The sequence below is a fragment of the Sus scrofa genome, chromosome 11 (assembly GCF_054392235.1).
Source record: "Sus scrofa isolate SSC_HxYL_T2T_F1_AM1 chromosome 11, Sscrofa_HxYL_maternal_Yorkshire_Landrace_v2.0, whole genome shotgun sequence".
Taxonomy (NCBI): Eukaryota; Metazoa; Chordata; class Mammalia; order Artiodactyla; family Suidae; genus Sus; species Sus scrofa.
In genome coordinates, this window is record NC_139393.1 from 14,459,753 (window position 1) to 14,484,580 (window position 24,828).

The 24,828-nt window shown below is 37.9% G+C and overlaps 1 protein-coding gene across 5 annotated transcripts in view; it reads left to right on the forward strand.

Annotated features, from left to right (window-relative positions):
- UFM1 (ubiquitin fold modifier 1) overlaps nt 1-24,828 on the forward strand; it is a 122,567-nt gene that overhangs the window by 44,351 nt on the left and 53,388 nt on the right. For 2 of the 5 annotated variants that reach the window (XR_014818826.1, XR_014818830.1), the window contains exons 9-10: nt 19,326-19,430; nt 21,055-21,125. The exons of 2 other annotated variants lie outside the window; for them this stretch is intronic. The gene's annotated coding sequence lies outside the window, so the exon portion shown is untranslated. The remainder of the gene's footprint in view (nt 1-19,325; nt 19,431-21,054; nt 21,126-24,828) is intronic. One more of the 5 variants, XR_014818827.1, reaches the window with a different exon arrangement.

The window sequence follows — 24,828 nt, forward strand, 5'->3', positions numbered from 1 at the left end:
CACTGAATGGACTTGAAAGTAATCTTTATTCATCCTGTTGCTTTTTTGCATAGTCAATAAAGGGTGAACTCAATATAATTAGTCATTAGATAAACCTGAAAAATAAAATAAAACCCCTTTCAGTCAAGAACATTTTTACTTTATGCCCTTGGCCTTAGAAAAAGAATTCCAAAATAAGAATGCATGATGATCGTATAGAGCTTTTAAAGCAGAGAGCTTGAGGAGTTCCCTTCATGACTTAGTGGTTAATGAACCCAACCAGGATCCATGAGGATGCAGGTGTGATCCCTGGCCTCGCTCAGTGGGTTAAGGGTCTGGCATTGCTCTGAGCTGTGGTATAGGTCCCAGGTGCAGCTTGCATTTGGCGTTGCTGTGGCTGTTATGTAGGCCAGTGGCTACAGCTCCAGTTCAACCCCCAGCCTGCAAACTTCCATATGCCAAGGTGAGGCCCCAAAAAGCAGAAAAAAAAAAAAAAGAAGAAGAAAGCTTGGGATTGGCATGTGCACACCATTGTATGTGGAATGGATGGTCAGCAGGGACCTGCTGTATAGCACAGGGAAATCTACTAATATTCTGTGATAAGCCTATATGAGAATAGACATGTGTTTATATGTAACTGAATCACTTGGGTATACAGCAGAAGTTAACACAACATTGTTAATCAACTTTACTTCAGTAAAATTTAAAAAAAGAGCCCCATATTGTAGGAGATGAAATAACTCAATTTAAAGCCTGAGTTTGTCCCAAGAAAAAAGTTATCACTACTTCTTAAAAACTTATATTGTTGAAAATACAATTAAAATAGTGATTAGAAGTCCACTTGTGTATTTTGGAGATTAAGCCCTTGTCAGCTGCATCGTTTGAAACTATTTTCTCCCATTCCGTAGGTTGTCTTTTTGGTTTTTTTCTATGGTTTCCTTTGCTGTGCAAAAGTTTTTAAGTTTGATTAAGTCATACTGGTTTATTTTTGTTTTTATTTCTATTGCTTTGGGATACTGACCTAAGAAAACATTTGTATGGTTGATGCCAGAGAATGTTTTGCCTCTGTTCTCTTCTAGGAGTTGTATGGTGTCCTGTCTTATGTTTAAGTCTTTAAATCATGTTGAGTTTATTTTTGTGCCTGGTATAAGGGTGTGTTCTAGTTTCATTGATTTACATGCAGCTGTCCGGTTTTCCCAGCACCACTGGCTGAAGAGACTTTTTCACATTTTATATTTTTGCCTCCTTTGTCAAAGATTAATTGACCATAGGTATATGGGTTTATTTCTGGGTTCTCTATTCTGTTTTGGTACCAGTACCACACCATCTAGATTACTGTAGCTTTGTAATATTGTCTGAAGTCTGGGAGAGTTATGTTTCCTGCTTGGTTTTTGTTCCTCATGATTGCTTTGGCAAATCTGGGTCTTTTATGGTTCCATATAACTCAATAGCAAAAACAAACAAACAAACAAACAAAAAAAACCCTGAAAACCCAATTAAAAAATGGGTAGAAGACCTGAATAGACATTTCTCTGAAGAAGACATATAGATGGCCAACAGGCACATGAAAAAAATGCTCAGCATCACCAATTATCAGAGAAATGCAAATCAAAACTACAATGAGGTACCACTTCACACTGGTCAGAATGGCCATTATTAATAAGTCTACAAATAACAAATGCTGGAGAGGGTGTGGAGAAAAGGGAACCCTCCTATACTGTTGGTGGGAATATAAATTGTACAACCATTATGGAAAATAGTATGGAGATACCTCAGAAAACTAAATATAGAACTACCATATGACCCAGCAGTCCCACTCCTGGGACATATATCCAGATAAAACTTTCATTGAGAAAGGTACATGCACCCCTGTATTCATTGCAGCACTATTCACAATAATGGAGATGTGGAAACAACCTAAATGTCCATCGACAGATGAATGGATTAAGAAGATGTGGTACATATACCCAATGGAATACTGCATGGCCATAAAAAAGAACAAAATCATGCCATTTATAGCAACATGGGCGGAACTAGAGACTCTCGTTCTAAGTGAAGGAAGTCAGAAAGTGAAAGACAAATGCCATATAATATCACTTTTATCTGGAAGCTAATATATGGCACAAATGAACCTATCTACAGGGGAAAAAAAAAAAAAACTCATGGACATGGAGAACAGACTTGTGGTTGCCAAGGGGGTTTGGGAGGGAGAGGGATGGACAGGGAGTTTGGGGTTACTAGATGCAAACTATTGCATTTGAAATAGATAAGCAATGAGATCCTGCTGTATAGCACTGGAAACTATATCTAATCACTTGTGATGAAACATGATGGATTATAATGTGAAAAAAAAGAATATATACAAATGTATAACTGGGTCACTTTGCTGTACATCAGAAATTGACAGTACATTGTTAATCAACTATAATTAAAACATTTTTTTAAGTCCAAACTTTTATTGTTGACTGTCAGCCATTTGATAGTCTCTGTTTGAAAATGTTGAGAAGTGCAAATATGAACATAATCTATTCTTTCTCCCCTAGTTTTAGCCATGGCAGATCAAAATGCCACCGATCCTTGATATTCATCTATATACAGGCTTATAATCCCCTTAGTTCCATTTCCAATGGAAATTATCATTTTCCCTTTACACTCCATACATTTGAGGCAATGTTAGCATCATTTAATTTTATATGCAGTTCTAACCACTAGAATCAGAAATGCTGGCTCTATCCTAAATAGTGATTTTTCTCCCAGTCTCTCATTTAAAGCACTTCTTTATGATGCTGTATCAAAAAAACCTCATGATATATTTATATTATAGCTTTTTTAAAAAATCTCATTTACATTCTAGTCCCATATTTCTGAGGATGTGACTTGTTTCCAGAATAGACACATGGCAAGTATTTCAGTCCCATCATCTAAATATGTACAAATCAACATTTAGCCTCGGTTACTATGCTGAAGATGACTAAACTCTTACAGCGCACGTGAATAGCATGAGATTTAGATTGGAAAAGATTTGGTCAAACCCCAGCCCCATCACTTACCAGCCTTGAATGCCTAGGTAAGTTTAATTAATGTCTCTGAACGTTTCTTCATTTGTAAAATGGGGATGGAAAAAACCTTTGATGGAATTCATATGAATATTATATTCGACTGTTCAACAAATTCGAAATTTCTTTCTCTTTTCATTTTCAGTAGGTGATATTTCTAGACACAGTTTCCCCATTCCAGTGGTACAGTCTCTATTGAGGCTTGTAGCTGACTTTCAGTACAATAAAGAGTAATTACGTATAATAGCTACTAACACTGGTGGTTCAAAGTTATTTCAACAGTAATCGTTCCTACTATTCCTCGGTGCCTAAGATCTTATAGCTCACTATCCTAACTTTTTATGAATTTGAGCAGGAATGATTTCTCTCTGGTTCTACTTCCATAACCAGTTTGAACAACAGGTGATTTAATCAGAAGTGTCTCTCACCAGCAAAGCATCTCTTCCCCCAACTTGTTTTAATGAACTGCAAGAAATATTCGACTATGATGATAGTTACTGAAGTCCATTCAAGTTTAGAGATTACTAGTTCAGGAACACCTGAATGCAGTTTTGAACTTGGATATAGTAAAGATTGACAGTTGGGTTAGGTACCCAAGAGATAGAGGGAGAGGGAGATTTCTAGAACTTTCAGGCTGGAAGAGTCTGAGCTTTAGCCTGGCTCTTGGCTTTCACTGCACTCTTTTATCCTGGTGTATCAGCCTCTTCTTGACTCCTGAACTAATGTCTTCTGAATAGTCCCATTAGTACTTATTGAGGTTTGTTCATTTGCTCCACATTTCAAGGGTTTATGCCCTGACTGCTGTATTTCTTAAGGTTCTTTTGTATGCAACTACAGAAATGCATTCAGGCACTCTTAAGGCGACGGGGTGGGGGTGCAGAGAAGAAGGGAAAAGGAATTTATTTGAAAGACACTGAAGCATCTCGAAGAAACAGAAAAGGCTGACTAACAAAGACTTGGGTAGGGAAGGAATTGGTACTGCTGTACGGACCTAATCACAGGAGTAGCAAGCATTTGGTCCTTGAGTGTGATCATTTGCTAGACTTGGCTTTGATGACTACGAGTCTCCATTCTCTGGTCCATGTTTCAGTCTCTGATCAAAGCATCTGTTGCATCCACTTTGGACCGAGTGTCTCTCTTCAGACTGATCATAAAACACAACTACAAAAAAAATAAGGAATTGTTGAATAGCCATCTTGAGAAGTATCTAGACTCCTGTGCCTGTTTCCAACTCTACATCCTTTCTTTTCCTGCTGCAACTACATGTTTTATCTTTTTCCTTCTCTCTTCTTGCCTTTGAACAACTCAGGCATTGCCTTGCTGAATGAATATCTTCATCCTGAGTAAAAACAGTTTACATTTTCTTCTTCTTGTGGATAGAAAGGGTTAATGGTTTTCTCCCTTGTGGAGTGTTGCAGTGGAATATATTTGGAGATGATATTAAGAGGGTTGTTTATGGCAGGGATCTCTTGATTTCCACTTGTTTTCAATTGTGGGGTAGAATGGAATATATCCTGGTGGGACGGGGCTACACCCAGCACCTGTTTTGTGGAAGAAAGCCTTTTTTCCTAATCCCTGCTCTTTGCTGCATTTATGCTGACATACCCATTTAATTCAAAGTAAAATTGGTTCCAAAATAGATGAAGATGGTAATTCAAAGAGATGCTTCAATTTCTACAGTTGAAAACAAGAGATAGAGTTTCTATAATCATTGTATAGTCTTAACTCCTAGGCCTCTTTATGAGGTTTTTAGGCCTTAAGGTTAGGGGTGGCTGGTATTGAAATAAAGTTTTACGTATTAATCAGAGAATAAAAGAAAATGCCATTTGTTTTTATATGAAATCACATTCTCTGGAAACTAAAGCTTTAACTTTCACATCTATTCATATCATAGAAAACCCTCCTGAGGTCTGGTTTTACACACTGGTGAGTTCACATAGCTCACATTCATAGCAATATCTCAGTGCTCTGAACACCTATACTTAATTAAAAGATGACCAAGGTTCTCTTAATTCCTATACATAATCTGAGCTGTAGCCAATTCCTGCGTCATGGAATCCATTGCTCTTGACATTCTTTTTTTTTTTTTTTTTTTTTTTGTCTTTTTTGTCTTTTTTGCTATTTCTAGGGCTGCTCCCGCAGCATATGGAGGTTCCCAAGCTAGAGGTTGAATCGGAGCTGTAGCCTCCGGCCTACGCCAGAGCCACAGCAACGTGGGATCCGAGCCATGTCTGTGACCTACACCACAGCTCACGGCAACGCCGGATCGTTAACCCACTGAGCAAGGGCAGGGACCGAACCCGCAACCTCATGGTTCCTAGTCGGATTTGTTAACCACTGCGCCACGACAGGAACTCCTTGACATTCTTGATCATCATAGGTCTGCTGACTGGGCTGGTTTCCATCCCTAATGCCTCTGGCCACTGTACCAATGTGGACTGACTTTGTACCGTCAGGCCATTGGCCTCTGCTTTTCATCTCCCTCTCCTTTTGGTAGGAGAGCTCCTCTCACTTTCCCTGAGCAGCTCATTTAGGCTGATTCCCAGAGAGTGGTTGACCCCCTTGTGATATTTTCTTTTTTCTCTTTATGCCCCAGCCCTCTGCTTCTCAGGTCACAAACATACTTGGGGAAGGGAAGAGATCGCCAAGTACAGGATATAGTCCACTGAACCTGCAGGTGTTGCTCCTGCCTATGCTGATTCCTGTTTTCCATCTGACCTATCCCACCAGACTTCTTTATGGCCAAGAGTGCTATTGTCTTTCTGCATCTTATTCCAGATTTAAAAGGTTGTATCCCAATTATAGACCACGAAAAGGTGGTTTTTGTTTTTGGGGTTTTTTTTCTTTTTCTTTTTTTTTTTTTTTTAATCTCAAATCCTTGAGTTCCATGTAAATTAAGATGTGTCCCGGGGCTTTGTCTCAAGTCTCCCCAACTTTCTGTGACCGATTAAAGGTGAGTTTTCATGGAGTGAGTGGAGTCCCTCCACAAGGGTGATGTTTCCAGGGGACGTTTGCCAAACGTGTTCTGCTGAACATACATCTCTATCCTCTAGAGACTGTGTGTATAACATGTTATAATACAATTCTTTTTTAAATTGTGGTAAAACATACATAAATATAAAATTTACCGTTTTAATCCTTTTCTAGAGCACAGGTCAGTGGCATGAAGTGCATTCATATTGTGCAACCATTAGCATTCTCCATCTTCAGAACTTTTTCATCATCCCAAACTGAAACTCTGTCCCCATTAAACACTCACTTCCCAGTCCTCCCTGTCCCCAGCCTCTGGGAACCTTCTACCTTCTCTCTCTGTGAGTTTGACCACTCCAAATATAAACGGAATTATACACTATTTGTCCTTTCATGTCTGGCTTATTTCACTTACATAAAGTTTTCAAGGTTTATCCATATTGTGGCATATATCAGAATTTCCTTCTTGTTAAAGGCTGAATCAGATTCCACTGTATGTATGGACCACATTTAGTTTGTCCAGTCATCTGTCAGTAGAGATTGGAGTTATTTCTACCTCTTGGCTGTTGTGCATAAAGCTGCCAGGAGCATGGATGTAGAAATCTGCTCTCCTAGTTTCAATGGAAAAAAACAAGTATATCAATATACATACTTAGATCCAGTAAAATTGGGCAGATGCTATTCAGCTATTTTATTAAAATATAGTTTCTAGCTGGGTTATTTAAAGAATTAAGTCTGGTTTAATATTGATTTGTTCATTTATTTAGAGTCACTAATTAAATCATTCATTCAAACTATTGAGAGGGCAGGAATATATGAACAAAATAATGTTCGTGCCCTGAAGTTTCTTGCAATCCAACTGGGGAGGCTGACAAGGAAACAAGTACTCCAAACAACTCAATCTTGAAAATGGTCACATCTTCAGTGCACGCTGGGAACACAGAGCAGAGTGCCTGAGAGATTCCGGAAGGCTTCCTGGGAGAGGTGATACCGGAACAGAATCTGGAAACATAAATAAGATAGTCTCTTTAGAATTGGGAGAACCCAGGAGGAAGTTGTCTTGGCCAAGAAGAAAACAATACTAAAAATCATGAAGCCTAGAAAAGTCATGGAACACATGGCTGCAAGGTTGTGTGAAAATTCAGAAGCAGTGGATGCAGACAAATGCAAGATCGTAAGAGGCTTTATTCCTGCAAGAAGCGAGGAGTTTGATTTTTAGCCTAAAAGCAACTCTGCCAATGCCATTCCTTTTCCTAAACGTTTAAATACATTTTGAGAAAGAAAATGCTTCTTGCATTAGTTTGGATCGAGTCTTATTTCCTGACACATCAGGCACAGCACTGCCGCCTACTCAGGAACAAATTGTGCCAATACTTAATAACAGTCCACCCACATGGACTTTTAAAATCAGTATAATTAGGAGAGATTATAGCGCTTTCATGTTAGCAATTAATTTGTTCACTGTTTTTTATCATTGATAAATGAAGAACTAATACCAGATTATCTAGAAGTGCCCCGAATTCCAAATAGAATTTTTAAATAAAAATGATGTGAAAATCCTGTTTGGTTCTGAGTCAGACCAAAGCTGTTTTGTGAAAGATGAACATGTGTTGCACACCTGCTGCTTGTTTTCTGTTTGACGGACTCCTTCCCAAGCATGGACATTTCTTTACATTCGGTATAATCCTCAGGTACAGTGTTGATAGACTGACAATATTAATGGATTACATGGTAAAAGGGGTTCGGCAGAGCATCCGTTTTGTCAGCCCCACTCTGAATTCAGGACCACTGTTTTCCAGAGCTACTCCAAAGATCCAAATACCAGCTGGAGGTTTGACCTGGAAATAAAGTAGCAAATTGCTCCAGAAAGTGGTGTATTTACCAATATAGAAGGGGAGTGGGGAGAGAAATGAAAAATTATTTAATTTAATAATTAATTATTTTCCTGCTAATCTATCTCAAAGAGCACTCTTCTGAAATGATAAATAATATTATTATACCACATTTTATACCACAATATTTATCCTTAAATGAAATTATATAGAGAAATACGATACTTTCACCATGCTATTGGAAAGTTACGGTGACTAAGGAGATGGCTTGCCTAACTTGGAACATTCAGGAGGAGATAGCACACTAAATCCCGTTCTCTCTGTGAAGCACTAGGCCTAGTTTATAGTCCTAAAAAGCCTCTTAGGAGTTCCTTGGCGGCACAGCAGGTTAGGGATTCGGCATTGTCACTGCTGTGGTACAGGTTCAATCTCTGACCCAGGGAGTTTCACCTACCATGGGAGCAACCCCCCCGCCCCCAAAAAAGTGTCTAATACAACTTTTTAAAAAGCCTGCAATAACAATTACAACTTTAGAAAACAGTAAACATTTTTTAAAAACCAATACGGGTCTAAAACGCTGCAGCATTTGGATACTGAAGATGGATGAATTAGCAGTATTTTGATGCTTAGATGATGAAAACCATAAAAAATTTACAAGAAAATCTCTTTCTGAACAGCAAAACAGTGATCGAGCTCTGTAGATAAAAATAAGCGCATTAGTGGACTGCTGTATACAGAACACATACAGATAATTTCTTTAATGCACATCTGGCTTATGACATCTCTATACAACTGTATGTATATTGTAGGGCGATATTTTTTTTAGTGTACATTTCTTTGTTAAGAACACCTAGGAATAGAGCTACACGGAGGAAATTACACACAAGTATCTGGAGGAAAAACTTATGATGTACAAATGGCTTTTCTTCCAGACTTTGAGGAAACATTTAATCTCTTTAAACCATGATTGTTGAACCCAATACAGGATACTGTAGAGACGCTAAGAACTAGAACTTTTTCATTTTCACTGCAGAATCTTCACCGCCTAGAATTAAGCTAGACCCTGTAAATGCTGGGGAAAAAAATTCAGAGTATATAAATAGCATACAAAAATTAACAAACGGGTTTTGTGATCTATTTGATGTTCTTCTCTCAAATGTCAGGGCTCTCTGAGCAAAGGCCGCCAGAAACATATGTGTAGTTGAACGAATTGAGTTGACTGCCAACTGCAATGACAGAAAATACACAGCACGGGGGGCCTGCGAGACATCACAGTAACAGGTATTAAGAAGGGCTTACTAGGCGGAGGGCTTTGCTCAGGTGGCTTTGTGGAGGGTTTAAGGAAGCAGGGCTTCACTCTGGATTAGGTGTTGTCAGGAAACAGCTAATTCTATAACTGGATAGCTCAATAAATCTTATCTCAAATGAGGGTGAACTAGAATGAAAGGAATGCAATGTTTAGTAAAGAAGCTATATTTAGCAATATCAGACAAAATGGAGGAATTTTTGTGGCTTGGAAAATTTTTCTCTTATGTGTTTTTGTCTTGATCCAGTATGGTCAGAGAGTGGCCTCCTCTGATGTTGGTGTTCTGAATATTGTTGATGTTTAATAGGAGAACCCCGGGGACCAGCTAAGGACACCAGGCCAGCTCTTTACAACAGTAGGGCATGGCTGACAGTGCCTGGCAAGTCCCTAACTGCCGAGGCCACTTTGGTTTTTCCTAAGATCAAGCTCGCATTTATTCTTACAGCTCTGACTTTCACCCTTAAAGTCTTTTTCAATAGCTAACTAAATGCAATAATTTCAAATTACATGCCAACCCCCAGGCGCACTTCGAAGACAATTGGCTGAAATCTTGAAATGGGAAGAAAGTCAGAAAGGATGAGCACCAAAATTTAAAAAGTGTTTACTTACGTAACTTGAAATAATGTGGTGAGATTATGAGATTCTTTTTTTTTCTGAGGTCTTTCTCTATTTTCTCATGAAAAATATTTTTCCTCAGTGTGTGAAGTGCTTTGAATAAGGTGCTAAATGTTCAAAGTACTCAGAATTATTTTTATTATGAATAATTCTATGGCAGTGATTAGTAAACAGGGTGAGTTTTTTTCAGTGTATGAATAATTTTAGATGAAAAGCAGCGAAAAAGAAAGAATGCAAGGCCAGTTTTCACAGTCCCACTACCTGTGTGACAAGGTGTTTCAATGTGACGGTAGGAGAGAGGGGCCCCTGCAGATACATGATTATAAGTAGTAATAACTGAAAACCATTAAGTTGGAGCTGAACAGTTTGTTGAAAAAGCAAAAAGAAAGTCTTGAGATTTATAACTCCAAATTAGAGCCCCTCAGGCTTTCTGCAGGTTTTCACAGGCTTTTGTTTCAGACTCTGTTTTTCAGGGCTTATAGTCCACGGCCCATTCATTCTATCCAAGTCTTTTAAAATGGCAACTGGATTGATTTAAAAGAGCTGAATGTTGTCCTTATGTGGAAGAATAAGGAAAGCAAGGCAGCAGGGAAGTGAACTCCTAATGAACATGCACTTAAATATCTGATGACCAATAGGAAGCCTCCTCATTAGCTGTTCTGTGTTGTCTGTCCAGGAAAGCACTGTTAATTCCAGAGTCTGAGGCCATAAGAAAATTATATAGTAGAAAAGAATATAAATTTTGGATGAACTACTGAAGGTAGTTCACTGAAGGTAAAACTGGGTTAGTCTCTCATTTATTTATTGACTCAACAAATACCTCCCCAGTACCTACTGTGTACCAGGCACCATGCTGGATACTGTGGATACAAAGCTGGGGATAAGTATTGGTCAGAAATAACTGTGCATGGGGGGGGTGTGAAAGGAGTGGAAATGGGGGCTATATTAAGATTCAGTTTCACCCTGCCATCTGTGTTAATTTCCTAACACTTTTGCAACAAATTACCATGGATGTAGTGGCTTAAAACAATGGGAGTTACTTCTCTAAGGTTCTCGAGAAGTCTGGAATGGATCTCACTGAGCTAAAAGCAAAGTGTATGCAGAACTTAGACTTACCCCTTGGCGGGTCTAGGGTCTAGGAGTGAAGCAGCTTCTAGAAGCTGTTCACGTTCCTGGCTAGCACATTTGCATTATTCCTACACATTCTTCCGCTTCCCTCTTCCATCTTTTAAGGACCCTTGGGGTTACATTAGACTTTGGGGGTTACATTAGACTTTGGAGGATAACTCAGGATACTTTGACTGTTTTAAGGTCAGCTACTTAGCAACTTTAATTCCATCTGCAATTTTATGAGCCCTTGCCATGTGGCAAAAATGTATTCACAGGTTCCAGGGAGGAGAAGGCAGATGTCTTTGGAAGCCATTGTTCTGCCCCCCATGCTCTCCACAGGCACAGTAAAGAACAATGCATTTTCAAAATCTCCCTGGAATAATTGGGCATGGTTGTTCAGACCTCCATGTCTTTTGTTTCAAGGTACTGGTCATTATGCCTAAAATCTGTGACTGAGATAGAGAAATTTAGATAATCTTTTTTTAAAAGTTAATGTCCTAAGTCTTTTCCTCTTAATTTTTTAGATTCTTTTTCCAAATCCTTCCTTGACTTACAAAGTATTTTTCTGAAATTCAGAGGAAAAAAAAAAAAAAACCCACTTGCCATCCCTTCTTTTAGGCAGTGATATTTCCCTCTCATGATTACTTTATTTCAAAAATGTTTTGTTTCTACTGATTTTTTTTAGCCACCCTCTTCTCCTACTGCAAACTATAATCTTATATATATATATCAAAGGCCAAATCAGGATGAATTTTCCCCAGACATAGCCTGGGGGACTTACTTTCCACATTGAATATATATGCCGTTTAATGTTTCTTCATAGTTTAACTCTGGGCTTCTCAAGGGCAGGGTCTGAATTTTGTGATTATTCTTTTTGTTCTCTACCCACAGCACAGTGTGCTCAAAAGTGCTGACTGTATTAATGACTGGACAGTATAACCTGAGTTCCTGGACTCTTGAGTATCTAGAGATGTAATTTCAAAATGTAACTATTACATTTAGAATGGATAAGCAGTGAAGTCATACAGTATAACACAGAGAACCCTATCCAGTCTCTTGGGATAGACTATGATGGAAGATAATGTAAGAAAGGGAATGTGTATGTGTGTGTGTGTGTGTGTGTGTGTGTGTGTGTGTGTGTGTGTGTGTGAGTCACTTTGCTGCACAGCAGAAATTGGCACAACATTATAAATCAACTATACTTTCATTAAAAATGCAATAGCCTGGGGAGTAGTTAGCAAGCAGAAAATAATAAGTCTGTCACTCTTTTTTTTTTGTCTTTTTGCCTTTTCTAGGGCCACACCCGAAGCATATGGAGGGTCCCAGGCCTAGGGGCCAAACGGAGCTGTAGCCACTGGCCTATGCCAGAGCCACAGCAGCATGGGATCCAGGCCATGTCTGCGACCTACACCACAGCTCACGGCAACGCTGGATCCTTAACCCACTGAGCAAGGCCAGAGATCAAACCCAAAACCTTATGGTTCTCCGTTGGATTCCTTAACCACTGCGCCACGACGGGAACTCCAAGTCTGTTATTCTAGACCTCAGTGACGCTGCGGGTTCCTTGGAATGGTAGTCTGTCAACCCAGTTTCCTCTGGTTCCTGGAAAGAATGCTGTGTGTGTTAGGAGAGGGATGGGGGGCAGTTAGCATTTCTAAGATGTCATCCACTCCTCTCAGTCTTTATGATCCATGTGCATGCTTGTTTTCCCAGACTGGTGAATCGGTGACTAAATGTTTCCGTGGAAACCAGGTATCAGAAGTCACTGCCGTTTCTTGTCCCATCACTTACTCCATCATCCTGTCTTCCCTTCTTAGAGCCTCTATACATCTGGAAGTTGCTGTTTGCACCCCAGCACATGTTAGCCCTGCCACCTGTGCTTGCTGTCTCTCAGCCTGCTCCCTGCCACTGTGTCTAAGGCTGAGCTGCAGGAAGGGAATAACTCCCTGAGCTTCTTTGCTGCTTGGCTTTGGCCTTCCCATCTCTCTCTGTATCCATAATCCATGCAAATCAGACTGTAGCTGTATCCTAGTCCAGGGTGTGGAAACCCCCATCACTGCAAGCCACCCTTCTAGCTTCCCTTGGTTAGGGCCACACCATCCCTCCCTTTGATAACTGTAACACTCCCCTTGTTCTACCCCTGCTCCTCCTCGACAGCGTGTTCTCAGTTGAGCAGCCCTCTCTCTTTTGCACATGAAGAAAGACAGGTCATGTTATTTCTATACTTAAAACCCTGCAGTGGCTCCTCATTGCCCTCAGAGTTAATCCTTACAGGAGCCTACAGGGACCTACCTCATTTGGTCCTGTTACTGCTCTTTGAAATAATCCAAGAGCTCCTAGAAGTCACGAGTGCTTTAGATGCCAGGGGTCTGCATAATGCCTGGTACACAGGTGTTTAAATGTTGAATACACACCCAGATCCCCAGGGAAGAGCTACAGCTTCCACTGATCTTCCTCCTTCCTTCCGGCTCCCTGAGTCTGAGGGAGACATTCTGGGCTGGAGAGAATCAGGCTCAACGGCAATCTTGAAACCCGGGGCAACAGTCACCCAGACCCTGGAACCAAGTCCTGAATCTGGCCATGACCATGTAAATGACTGCCAGTCATCTGACTTCACAGCCTATTCTCTATTTAACATTTCCATTTCAGCTGAAATGAGCTTTCAAATATGAATTCCTTTTGGTTAAGAGTCAAATTCTCCTTTTTGACACTACAACATCAGCGAGTAATTAACACATTTCTAGCTAAAAATATTAATGCATCTTCACTTGGTACTCATTTAAAAACATGAATGTATTATAATGTCACATTTCTTATTGTTCCTCAAACCTCACAAATGTAATAGTCTCTCAGCGCAATTGACTGTATTTTAATTATATGAACACCATAAACTCAATGGAATAGAAATTCACATTCTACCAGAAATTATCATAACAGAAACTCTTTTCAAAGATTATTTTCCAGAGCAGTTACTTGAGACTGAATATTGTGGAAGATTTATATGATAGCAATTCTCTAAAGAGTTTAAAGTGTTTCCACATATTGATTCAACTCTCCTAGATTTTAAAGAATGTGTAAATATTTGAAAATTAAATTATGCAGGGTAAAGATACTGTCACAGTGACTGTACTGATCATATTTTACATTCGAGCATGAATTTTAAATTCTTGGCAGTTTTAAGTTTAGAAACTCATACTATTTTCTCTTTTGTCTTAAAAAATCCCCCTTTTCTTAAATATTATATAAAACAAGCATAAAACATTTAACATAAGCATCCCAAAATATTTTTAACAGCTTTATTGTGATATAATTCACATACCATACCATTTACCCATTTAAAGTCTGCAACCTAACTGGACTTTAGTATATTCACACCAGTTTTAGAATATTTTCATTACCCCAAAAAGAAACTCTGGAACATATTAGCAATTAATTCCCATTTGCCTTCAGTGCCCCCAGCCCTAGACAATTATTAATCTTTTATCTCTTTATATTTGCCTGTCTGAATACTTCACATAAGAAGGACTATACAATATGTAGTCTTTTATAACTGGCTTCTTTCACTTAGCATAATGTTTCAAAGTTCATCAGTGTTCAGTACTTCATTTTTATTGTTGAATAACATTGTATGGATATTCCACATTTTGTTGATCAGTTGATGAAAATTTGGGTTGTATTTGTAGTTTGGCTATTATGAAAAATGCTGCTATTTTGCTAAAAAAAATTTGTGTGTTTTGTTTCCATTCTCTTGGGTATATTACCTGGGAGTGGAATTGCTGGGCTATATCATAACTCTATATTTAATATTTTAAGGAATTTCTATACTATATTCCAAAGTGCCTGCATATTTCATACTCCCATTAGCAATGTATCAGAGTTCCAGTTTATCCATATTCTCATCAACACTAGTTATTGGCTGTCTTTTTTTTATAACCATCCTAGTCCATGCGAAATAGCCTCTCATGATTTTGATCTGCATTTACTTAATGAATAATAATGTCAAGCATCTTTTCATGTGTCTCTTGGTCAGTTGCATATCTTCTTTGAAGAAATGTGCATTCAGATCCTTTACCCATTTTTTTTTTAGTTGAGTGATTTGCTTTATTACAAAGTTATAGGAGTTCTTTGTATATTTTAGATGTTACTCTAGATATAAATCAGTTAGATAGTTTGCACATATTCTGGCCCATTCTGTGTGTTGTCTTTTTATTTTCTTGATGGTGTTCTTTTTTTTTTTTTTTTTAATTTTTTTTTCCAGTAGGATGTGAGGGAGGAGATGAACTTCATTCTTTTGCCTGTGGAAACCTAGTTGTCTCAGTAATCGTTGATGAAAAAACTCTTCTTTCCTCATTGACTTTTTGGTACCCTTGTCAAAAATCAACTTACCATAATTGTAAAGAACTACTTCTGGTATCTTCATTCTGTTCCACCAATCTATGTGTTTATTCCTATGCCACACTGTGCCCTACTGTCTTTATTACTGTAGGTTTAAAATCTGGATGTATGAGTCCTCCAAATTTGCTCTCTTTTTCAAGATTGTTTTGCCTGGTCTAAGTCCCTTGCATTTCCCTATTATTTTTACCAAACAACTTAAACTAATTTTATACACAACAAATATGGTATTTGAATATCTGTTATTCAGCAAAAGGCTCTTGGTAGTTCTTGGGTTTTATTTGAACAAGGTACCCAGTTCAATGCCTGTCTTTGACAGAAAACACAGTGAGTCAGCCCTGCTAGGATTTACATTAGTTTCCAAGGAATCTTATTGATTTTTAGACAACTGATCTATCTCCTATTACTTATATTAAATATCTTTCATCCCTTATTGGTCCTCACTAAGCTCTTACTTTATCGAACAGAAAACATGCCTGCCATATAGGCTATGCTTGTTAAGAGCCCACATTCTCTTCAAATATACACCAGATCAGTCCCTTATGCCACTTTATTATTTTCCTGTAATTTATACTTAACTAGTCATGATTTGCTAAACCTGGTTTCATGTTCTTAAAAGACTGGCATAATACAGTTCTTTTGTATTTTTCTTATATTGGTTAAATTTGAGAAACATCAAATTTTAAAAGCATATCTGTTGATTCTAAAATTATTTCTGGAGGAAATGGAAATATTGCCTATAATTGGGAAAATCTAGGACATTCTCACTCATGTAATAAAAGTAACTTTACATCCTTTTGATTAACATGATAATTGTTTACCATCTCCAGATACTTATAAGGATTGCTGATAGAGCTGAAAATAATAATTTACCGCTTAGAATGCAAATAAATCAATCATTGAAATTCATGATTCTAGATATTTCTAAAGAATGGAAAATAGAACATGCTGTGTTTGTGTTTTATATTGGCTCAGTTAATTGGAGGCTAAATACTCTCTGGAAAAGACATCAAAAAATAAATAAATAAAACAATTGTTTAAAATGGTCTATTCCTTTTCAAAGCATCAACATGAAATATGGAATAGCTGTCACCAGGCAGGACAATACAGTAATTGAAATATGTATCAAAGAAGGAGCTTGAATCTTCCCATTTTCCTTTTTTTTCTTCCTATTTTTTTTTTTTTTTAACACCCTCTGCTGATCACTCTGGATTTTCTTTGGTTTGTGTGAACTCCAAAAATGGTTGTTTTCTTTCTGGCTCTCTCAAAAAAATTCTTCCAGACTCTCAACTAAGTAAATATGAACTGATTACTTAGAGCAATGCTTCCCGAGTGTTAACACCCATGTCAGTAACCAAGTGGTGTTATTAAGATAAAGATTCTGTCTGATTCAGTAATTCTGGGGCAAAGCCTGAGATGTATCTTAAGCAGATAAGAAGGACTTAGAGGATCACTGATTCTAAAAACTTAGCTTGCATGATAAGACACACATGCCTTGGGAAGACAGTGCAAGTTCTACAATATATTATCACTATTAAGAAGCTCCTGTGTATTTTTTCCAGAGATAAATTATGCATGCAAAATAATATTTACAAAATTTTAAGCACAAAGAGTAGCATCTGGTAGTGTTCTGTATCTTTTTTTTTTCCATTTCATATATCTTGGGGTATTTTTGATTCTATTTTTTTTCTTCCAATCTCCTTTTTATCAATGGTGCTTATATAAGACAACTTTTAAGTTTGTATGAATAATGTAGCCAGAACCTGCTGGATTCTGCTACTCTCCATAATTTTTTACAGGTAATTCTCTAGAATTTCTGACCATATAGTATAAACTACAAGATAATTTTATTTTTTCCTTCCAATATTAATATTTCTTTTTTTTCCCCTTGGTTGATAATTCCAGGAGAATGTTAAATTACAGTGATAAAAGAATCTTTGTCCTGGGACTTGCTTCTGCTTTTCATTTCAGGCACAGAAGTTCTATTAAATACATCTCTATGTCTCTTTTCTCTCTTTCTCTGTCTCACTCCTCTATGTCTTTATGTGTGTTTGTATGAATAGGTTTTTTTTTGTTTGTTTGTTTGTTTTGTCTTTTTGCTATTTCTTTGGGCCGCTCCCACAGCATATGGAGGTTCCCAGGCTAGGGGTCGAATCGGAGCTGTAGCCACTGGCCTACGCCAGAGCCACAGCAACACTGGATCCGAGCCGCGTCTGCAATCTACACCACAGCTCACGGCAACGCCGGATCGTTAACCCGCTGAGCAAGGGCAGGGACCGAACCTGCAACCTCATGGTTCCTAGTTGGATTCATTAACCACTGCGCCGCGACGGGAACTCCCTGAATAGGTTTTATATAGCAACGCTAAATACGTATCTATTCCTTTATATTATGAATGTTGAAAACTGAGGCTGAACATTGCATCTTATTGAATGACTTCCCGTCGTATGAAGATCATTTCCTTTTAAATATAGTATCATATAAAGCGATAAAAATATATTTCAAAGTACTGAAACATTTTGTCCATTCTTGGTATGTACTTTACTTGGTCACAGCATAGTATTCTTTTTGCTAATAACTTCATTAAGTTAGAATTCACATACAAGAAAATGAACATATTTAAAATAGACAATTTGATGAATTTTGAAAGATGTACATACCTGTGAATACCACCATCACAATCAAGATATAAAACATTTACCTCACACTGAAAAGTTTTCCTGTGCCGTTTCATAATTCATTACTCCCTACACTCCTCATTCCAGGTGCCCGCAGATCTGCTTATTGACATTAGTTTTCATCTTTAGAATTTTATACTTTATATAAACTTTATATAAATGGAACTTTTGTGTCTGGTTTCTTTCACTCAACATAATGCTTTTTGTGTATGTAAGTAGTTCATTCCTTTTTATTGCTTGGTAGTATCTTTTATATGGATATGCCATGTTTTGTTTATCCACCTATCAGTTGATATGTTTACCCAGGTTGTGTTAATTACAAATAAAGTTAGGAGCTTTCATGTACAAACCTTTGTGTCCACAGGCATGTTTCCCCATCTCTTGGGTAATGACCTAGGAATGGAATGGCTGATTCATATTATAGCTACGTATTGAAATAGTTAAGAAACTACCAAACTATTTCTCAAAGTTGCGCTATTTTTATTCTACCAATAAAGTACAAGTGCTGGAATTCTTGCTCACTATGGTAGCTTCAGTCTTTTTTATTTTAGAATTTCAAATCGAGGTGTAGTGTCTCATTGTGAGCATACTTTACACTTCCCTGATGACATGGAGCCTCTTTTCGTGTATGCATTTTTCCCCATTTGTATTTTTTGTGAAATATATGTTCAAGTATTTTATCTACTTTTCTATTAGGTTTATTATTATTATTATTGAGTTATTTAAATGAGTTATTTAAACATCCCAAATACAAGTCCTTTATGTGATATGTAATTTGCAAGAATTTTCTTCCAATTTACTGTTTGCATTTTCTTAACTGTCTTTCAAAGAGTTAATATTTTAAAATATTTATGAAGTCTCATTTATCAATTTAAATTTTTTTCCACTTTGGGGTTTTTTAATTTTTTTCTTATTATAATGATTTTTATTTTTTCCATTATAGCTGGTTTACAGCGTCCTGTCAATTTATCTATTACATTTTGCCTACCTAAAATGTCAAAGATTTTCTTCTGTATTTTTTTTTTCTTCTAGCTTACTTTATAGTTTTAGCTTTTTCATTTAAGCCTGTCATCCATTTGTGGTGAATTTTTGTGCATGGCATGAGGTGAAAGTTGATTTTTTTTTCCCATATAGATATATATGTTCCAGCACTAGTTGCTGAAGGGACTTTCCTTTTCCCATGGAATTCTCCCACCACAATTATTGACTATACGTGTGTGGAATGATTTCTGAACTCTCCGTTCTGTCTCACTAATCTATATGTATATTTTCCCATCACTGCCCAGTTATTTTCATCACAGGAGCTCTACATACATGTCTTAAAATCACATAGTCTTAAGTCCTCTAATACTACACTTTATTTTAAAAATTGCCTCATTTCTTCTAGGTGATTTACATTTCCACGTAAATTCTTGAATCGTCTTGTACCTTGCTACCTAAAAATCTTGAGAGATTTTGAATTGGATTGCACATAATTTAAAAGATCAATTTGGTAAGAACTTATAGCTCTGCAAGTTAAGTCTTTAAAGCAGTGAACATGCTATATCTCTACATTTACTTATGGCTTCTTGAATTTCACTTGGAAAAACTTGTTAAGATCCTTACACACATTGTATTTGATTTAAACTCAGTTTTTAAAAATTATCTTTTAGCATTACTATAAGTGGAGGTGTTTTCCATTATTTCTTTACTTTGGGTTCCATTTTATTTCCATTCTGGGCATAATGAAGGGATTTGATTCATGACACTACTGAAATGTAACAAAATATAAGATATAAAAATAGTTGGTCATGACTTATATCTACTCAGTAAAAAAACTCATTTCTGGTGAGTGTCCTACTTCTGCCATTAGTTTCTGGTCTTTGCTTCCTTTCTTCCTTTTGGCAGGGTATTATTCTATACACACACACACTTTTTAGGGCTGCACCTGTGGCATATGGAAGTTCCCAGTCTAGGGGCCAAATTGGAGCTACCGCTGCTGACTTATGCCACAGCCACAGCAATGTCAGATCTGAACTGTGTCTGTGACCTATACCAGAGCTCAGGGCAGCGCCGGATCCCTAACCCACTGAGCGAGGCCAGGAATCGAACCCACATCCTCATGAATACTAGTCGGGCTTGTTACCACTGAGCCACAATGGAAATTTCCCACACACTTTTTTTTTTTCTTTGTCTTTTTGCTATTTCTTTGGGCTGCTCCCACAGCATATGGAGGTTACCAGGCTAGGGGTCGAATCGGAGCTGTAGCCACCGGCCTACACCAGAGCCACAGCAACGCGGGATCCGAGCCGCGTCTGCAACCTACACCACAGCTCACGGCAACGCCGGGTCGTTAACCCACTGAGCAAGGGCAGGGATCGAACCCGCAACCTCATGGTTCCTAGTTGGATTCGTTAACCACTGCGCCACGATGGGAACTCCCCCACACACTTTTTAAATATACTACTCATTTCTGGAATTTATAAGAGCTTCATGTGAAAAAAGGGCGTGGTAAGACCAAAGAGTCTTACATGCGTGTGAGTTCTTTCAATGTTTGATTCTTCCCAGCCAGATGAAATCAGCAACTGCTTACATTTCAGGGTTCCACTTTTCTGCTCAGCCTTATCAACCAATTGATTTCTGCCAAATGGCTTGTCTGTCTGTCTTCATTTAATCTTGCCTTTGTTAATTGGTTGGTTCGAAAAATGGTTCTAGGAAGTATATACTCTGAGTTTGTGCATCCTTTTCTTTTTGTTCCAAGTAAGTAGTTACTGATTTTCTACCAACTTTATTTTTTTAATTTTATTGAAGTATATTGATTTACAATGTTGTATTAGTTTCAAGAGCACAGCAAAGTGAATCAGTTATACCTGCACTTTAAATAAAAATGTTTTCCTTGTTTTGTCTTACATCTGCCTGTGCATACATATCTCTAAGCATTTTTTGTACCCCTGTTTGATATTCACACTTTAGTAGTTTAAAGAAACAGGTATCACCTAGCTTTATCAATGATAAAATTTTATTTATTTTTCTCATTATCTTTACTGTTTTGGGAGATGTTCACAGTAAAATGATTTAGAGAGGCCTTTATGCCATGATTTTAATTCTAGGATTCAAATTCTCTTTTAAATTTATAGATGTTTAAAAACCTTGGTGCTAGACATCCACAAGAATAACTATCTGATGTAAGTCACTGCGAAAAAGAAATGTAAGTAAAATACATTATAAATGCTCAGATGTTCTGTTATTTTACTGCTGGGCACTATTTTTGATTATGATGACTGAACACATAATGATACATCTCTAGGTGAAAGAATGCACCTCTGGGTGAAAGCAAGAATCCAGATTGGGACAAAATATTAATCTAATCCATTGATCAATGCTTATACCTCCTCAGTGTCAGCTAATTATCCCATTCACTTCTGTAAAGCTCTCAGATTTATAAAGCTGCCCACTCCACCTTTGGACAACTTTGTTTATAACCCTGGTATTAACCACCTTTCTTTGGTTTTAAGTGTCTCAACTTTTCTCTAAAGAACGTCTTCCAATGTAAAATCTTTGGCTTGCTTCGTAAAGGTCACTACTCTCAAAGTGGTGTCCCTGGTTAAAACCCTTCCCAGACACCATTTTGGGTAGAGGGTACTTCCACCTCTATGCATATAGGGCTTAGCAGAGGCTTGAGATAAAAGGGAGAAGGAATATGTAGTAGAGATGAACTCAGTGTAGTAGAGATGAAGCAGCTCACTGTCATATTTGTACTTGTAATAAAAGCTCTACATTCCTCAGCCCTTAGAAATGGATGCTATCAATTGCATTGTTCCTCTGTAGAGCATGATGTTAGAGAATAAATAGATATGTTGACATAGGCTTTTGTTGTCCACTTGACTTAATATATATGTTGTAAGTAAATCTGAATAGTTTTTGTTACAACAAAACTGTTTATATGTACCTATTTTATTTTAAAATGAAACTTGAAAAGCCATGATATCAAATTATACACTATTGGGCCTACAAATTTTTTGGCTTAATCAATATGGGTAGAGAAGATTCTGTGAAGTGTGTTCTTTTTCCCTCAACAATTTCAGATTAGGAGGAAAGAAATGGCATTCAGTATTTCCTAAAGCAATCTTTTTTATCAAAAGATGAATTAATTTTGATATGCACGTGGTTACCTGAATAAGTACTGGAAAATTTGTTCTTGACTTGAAATAACTAATTTCTTTGAATCAAGATCTGGGTCTCAGTGCCCAGAATTTAAACATAAAATGACCATGTTATTATCTGATGATGAATTGGTTTTACCACGTTAAAAAGATATTTCCTGATAGTGTTGTGCAGAATAGGGAAGTTATGCTAACCAAGCTGTTTATGTATCTCAAGAGTGTTGTAAGTTCTTAGCGAAAATTCTGGTGAAATTACTTTTTCCTACAGGAATAAGAAATAAAGCCCTCATTTGCCAGAAACTGAACTTTCGGACTTTGGGCAAATCACGCAGTTTCTCCGGACCTCAGTTTGTTCATTTGTAAAAGGGGGTGTTTAATCTTTAACACACTCTTCAGTTACAAATTTTAACTATGTGATATTGCTCACCACGTAAATACAGCATTCAGTATCTCAAAGATGGTTTTTTTGGTTTTTGGTTTTTGGTTTTTTTATTAAGGAGGTGCAACCCCAAGGAGTAGAGGGAGGGAAAAAGACACGGGGCCAGAAAGATGATGTGTTTCTGTGTTGGTTACTGCTTCGCGATGAGCTGTAGAAAGACACGGCCATTCCAGCAGCCCGGGCACCTCTCTTTGTTCTTAGCTAAGCGCCCCGTTACGTGAGGCATCTGCACAAACCAAACTTTGCCTCAAAACCAAACTTTGAAAGGGGGAAGGGTAAAGAATTTATCTAGTTTGGTCCCCTCCAATCTCCTTTCTGCCATTTGTCAAAGTTGGCCCTAAAGGAAGATAATTACCCTGTGCTTCTGAGTTTGCACCATCCACCCCTTCACAAGCTGCCCAGGAAGTCAGACTCTACACCCTGTGACGTAGCATTTCATCCAAGTCAGAATAAAGGAGGGTCGCCACATGCTCTGCGTGTGGTAGCAACATAAGCCCACAGAGAGTGAAACAACCATGGTCATGGCTGGAGTGGGGAATGAATCTGAGGTTCTTCAAAGTCAGGAGATTCTGAGGAGGCTTGTACATGTACGCTCACCAAGGGCCCTCGGTTTATACACGTTTATTGATGATTGGCTATTAAGGAAACACAAGCTACATAAAGCATAAATATCACATCGATTTTTCTCTAAACTTGCAAAGTTATGCCATATTCTGATTGTGATACTAGTACTAATAAGTATCTTATTAGCAAAAAATCTGTTTTGTACAAGTTAAATTTAAGACATCTTCTGGATATCAAAGCAGCACTGTTGGGGATGAAGTGATATATAAATGAATTTGGAGCCTAAGGGAGAAATTTGAATTGTAGATATAAATTTAGATGCCATTAGCATATAGATACTATTTAAAACCACGGGACTAGATAAATATATTATACTGTTGGGGCTCAGAGCAGGTTGCCCCATATGGGCTTCAAAGGCATATTGATTATTTTGAGTTGAAATTAATTAAGAAATGGCCAGTGCAGGAGGGCTGCTCTGACCCTTCTTTCTGTCCCCCTGAAAGCAGAAAGTAAATCTCTCATGTGAAAGGTACACTCCCTGAATGTGGAGATACAAGGACACGCTTCTGCCGGAGATAGAGAATTTGGCTAAGTCTGTATAAACAAACCTTGTTACTTGGTTAATTTACTATCCCAAGACTGAACTCTGGTACAGTCCTCATTAATTGAGCACACAAAACCCAAGTGTTTTTGTCCTGTCAGTTATTTACAAATGTATTGTCTCTTTGTCTAAAAAGTATAGAAGCGGCATCCTTGGACCAGTCTTAGGTCCCATTTCTAGGCCACCTCCATGTGCATGAGTAAAAATCTGTTTCCTTTTCCCTTGTTAACCTGTCTTATGTCCATTTCGTTATCAGTCCAGCCACAAGAACTCAAGAGGGAGGGAAGGGGAAATCTGCCCCTCCCTGACCATACCTTTACGTTACTATATCATTCATCATGTTTATTGTGTATTTCTTTTCTTAGATATATGATCTATGAAGAAGGAATAGGCCTGTTGTGTTCATCTGTGTTCTAGTTGTTTAGAACAGTATGTTCCGAGCTTCCAAAACTGTTTGAGTTTTGTTGACTGGGAAGAGGTGTTAACTTGGTAGGAGAGGGTGGAGAAAGGAATTCTGGAGGTTGAAGGAGAGGGAACCTAGGAAATAATGTTCTGTCAAGTTGGGGAGCAAATTGGGGCAGTTTCAGGTTACTGGAGAAGGCTATGAGCTAAGATTTGCGACCATGTTTTCATGCGAATCCGTTCACTGTGGTATCTTTTCTCCACCCACATCCGGGTACAGCATTCGAGGAGCAGAGTGTGGAAAGAGCCCCGTTCCATTAAGGAAGGAGCTTCAAAGTGATTAAAACAGGTTGGAGAGAGGGTAAGGAGATAAGTTTAGTGATGATTCATGAGATGTGAATGGCCTAGGCAGCCAAGCAACAAACCCTCAGTCCGGAGGGTGAAAGACAATGAAAAGTAATAGGATAAATAGATGGAAGACCCTGACAGAGGACACAGTTTAAACGTGAGGTTTGGGGACTTAGTCTGGTTCATAAGTTAGAAAGCCAAAAATCACTGGTCTGTGAGTGGGCTGGTTGAAACTCTCGTTCTGGGTGTGATGTGATTATTGAAGTGTTGAGATGAAGAGGAGGAAGAACTATTTGGAAGCCAGGTCAGTCAACTGGAATATTTACCCAGAGCTCAAATTCCAGATAACATATAAATGCCACTAGGAAGAATGCTCTCTGCCTGTGATGTTCCA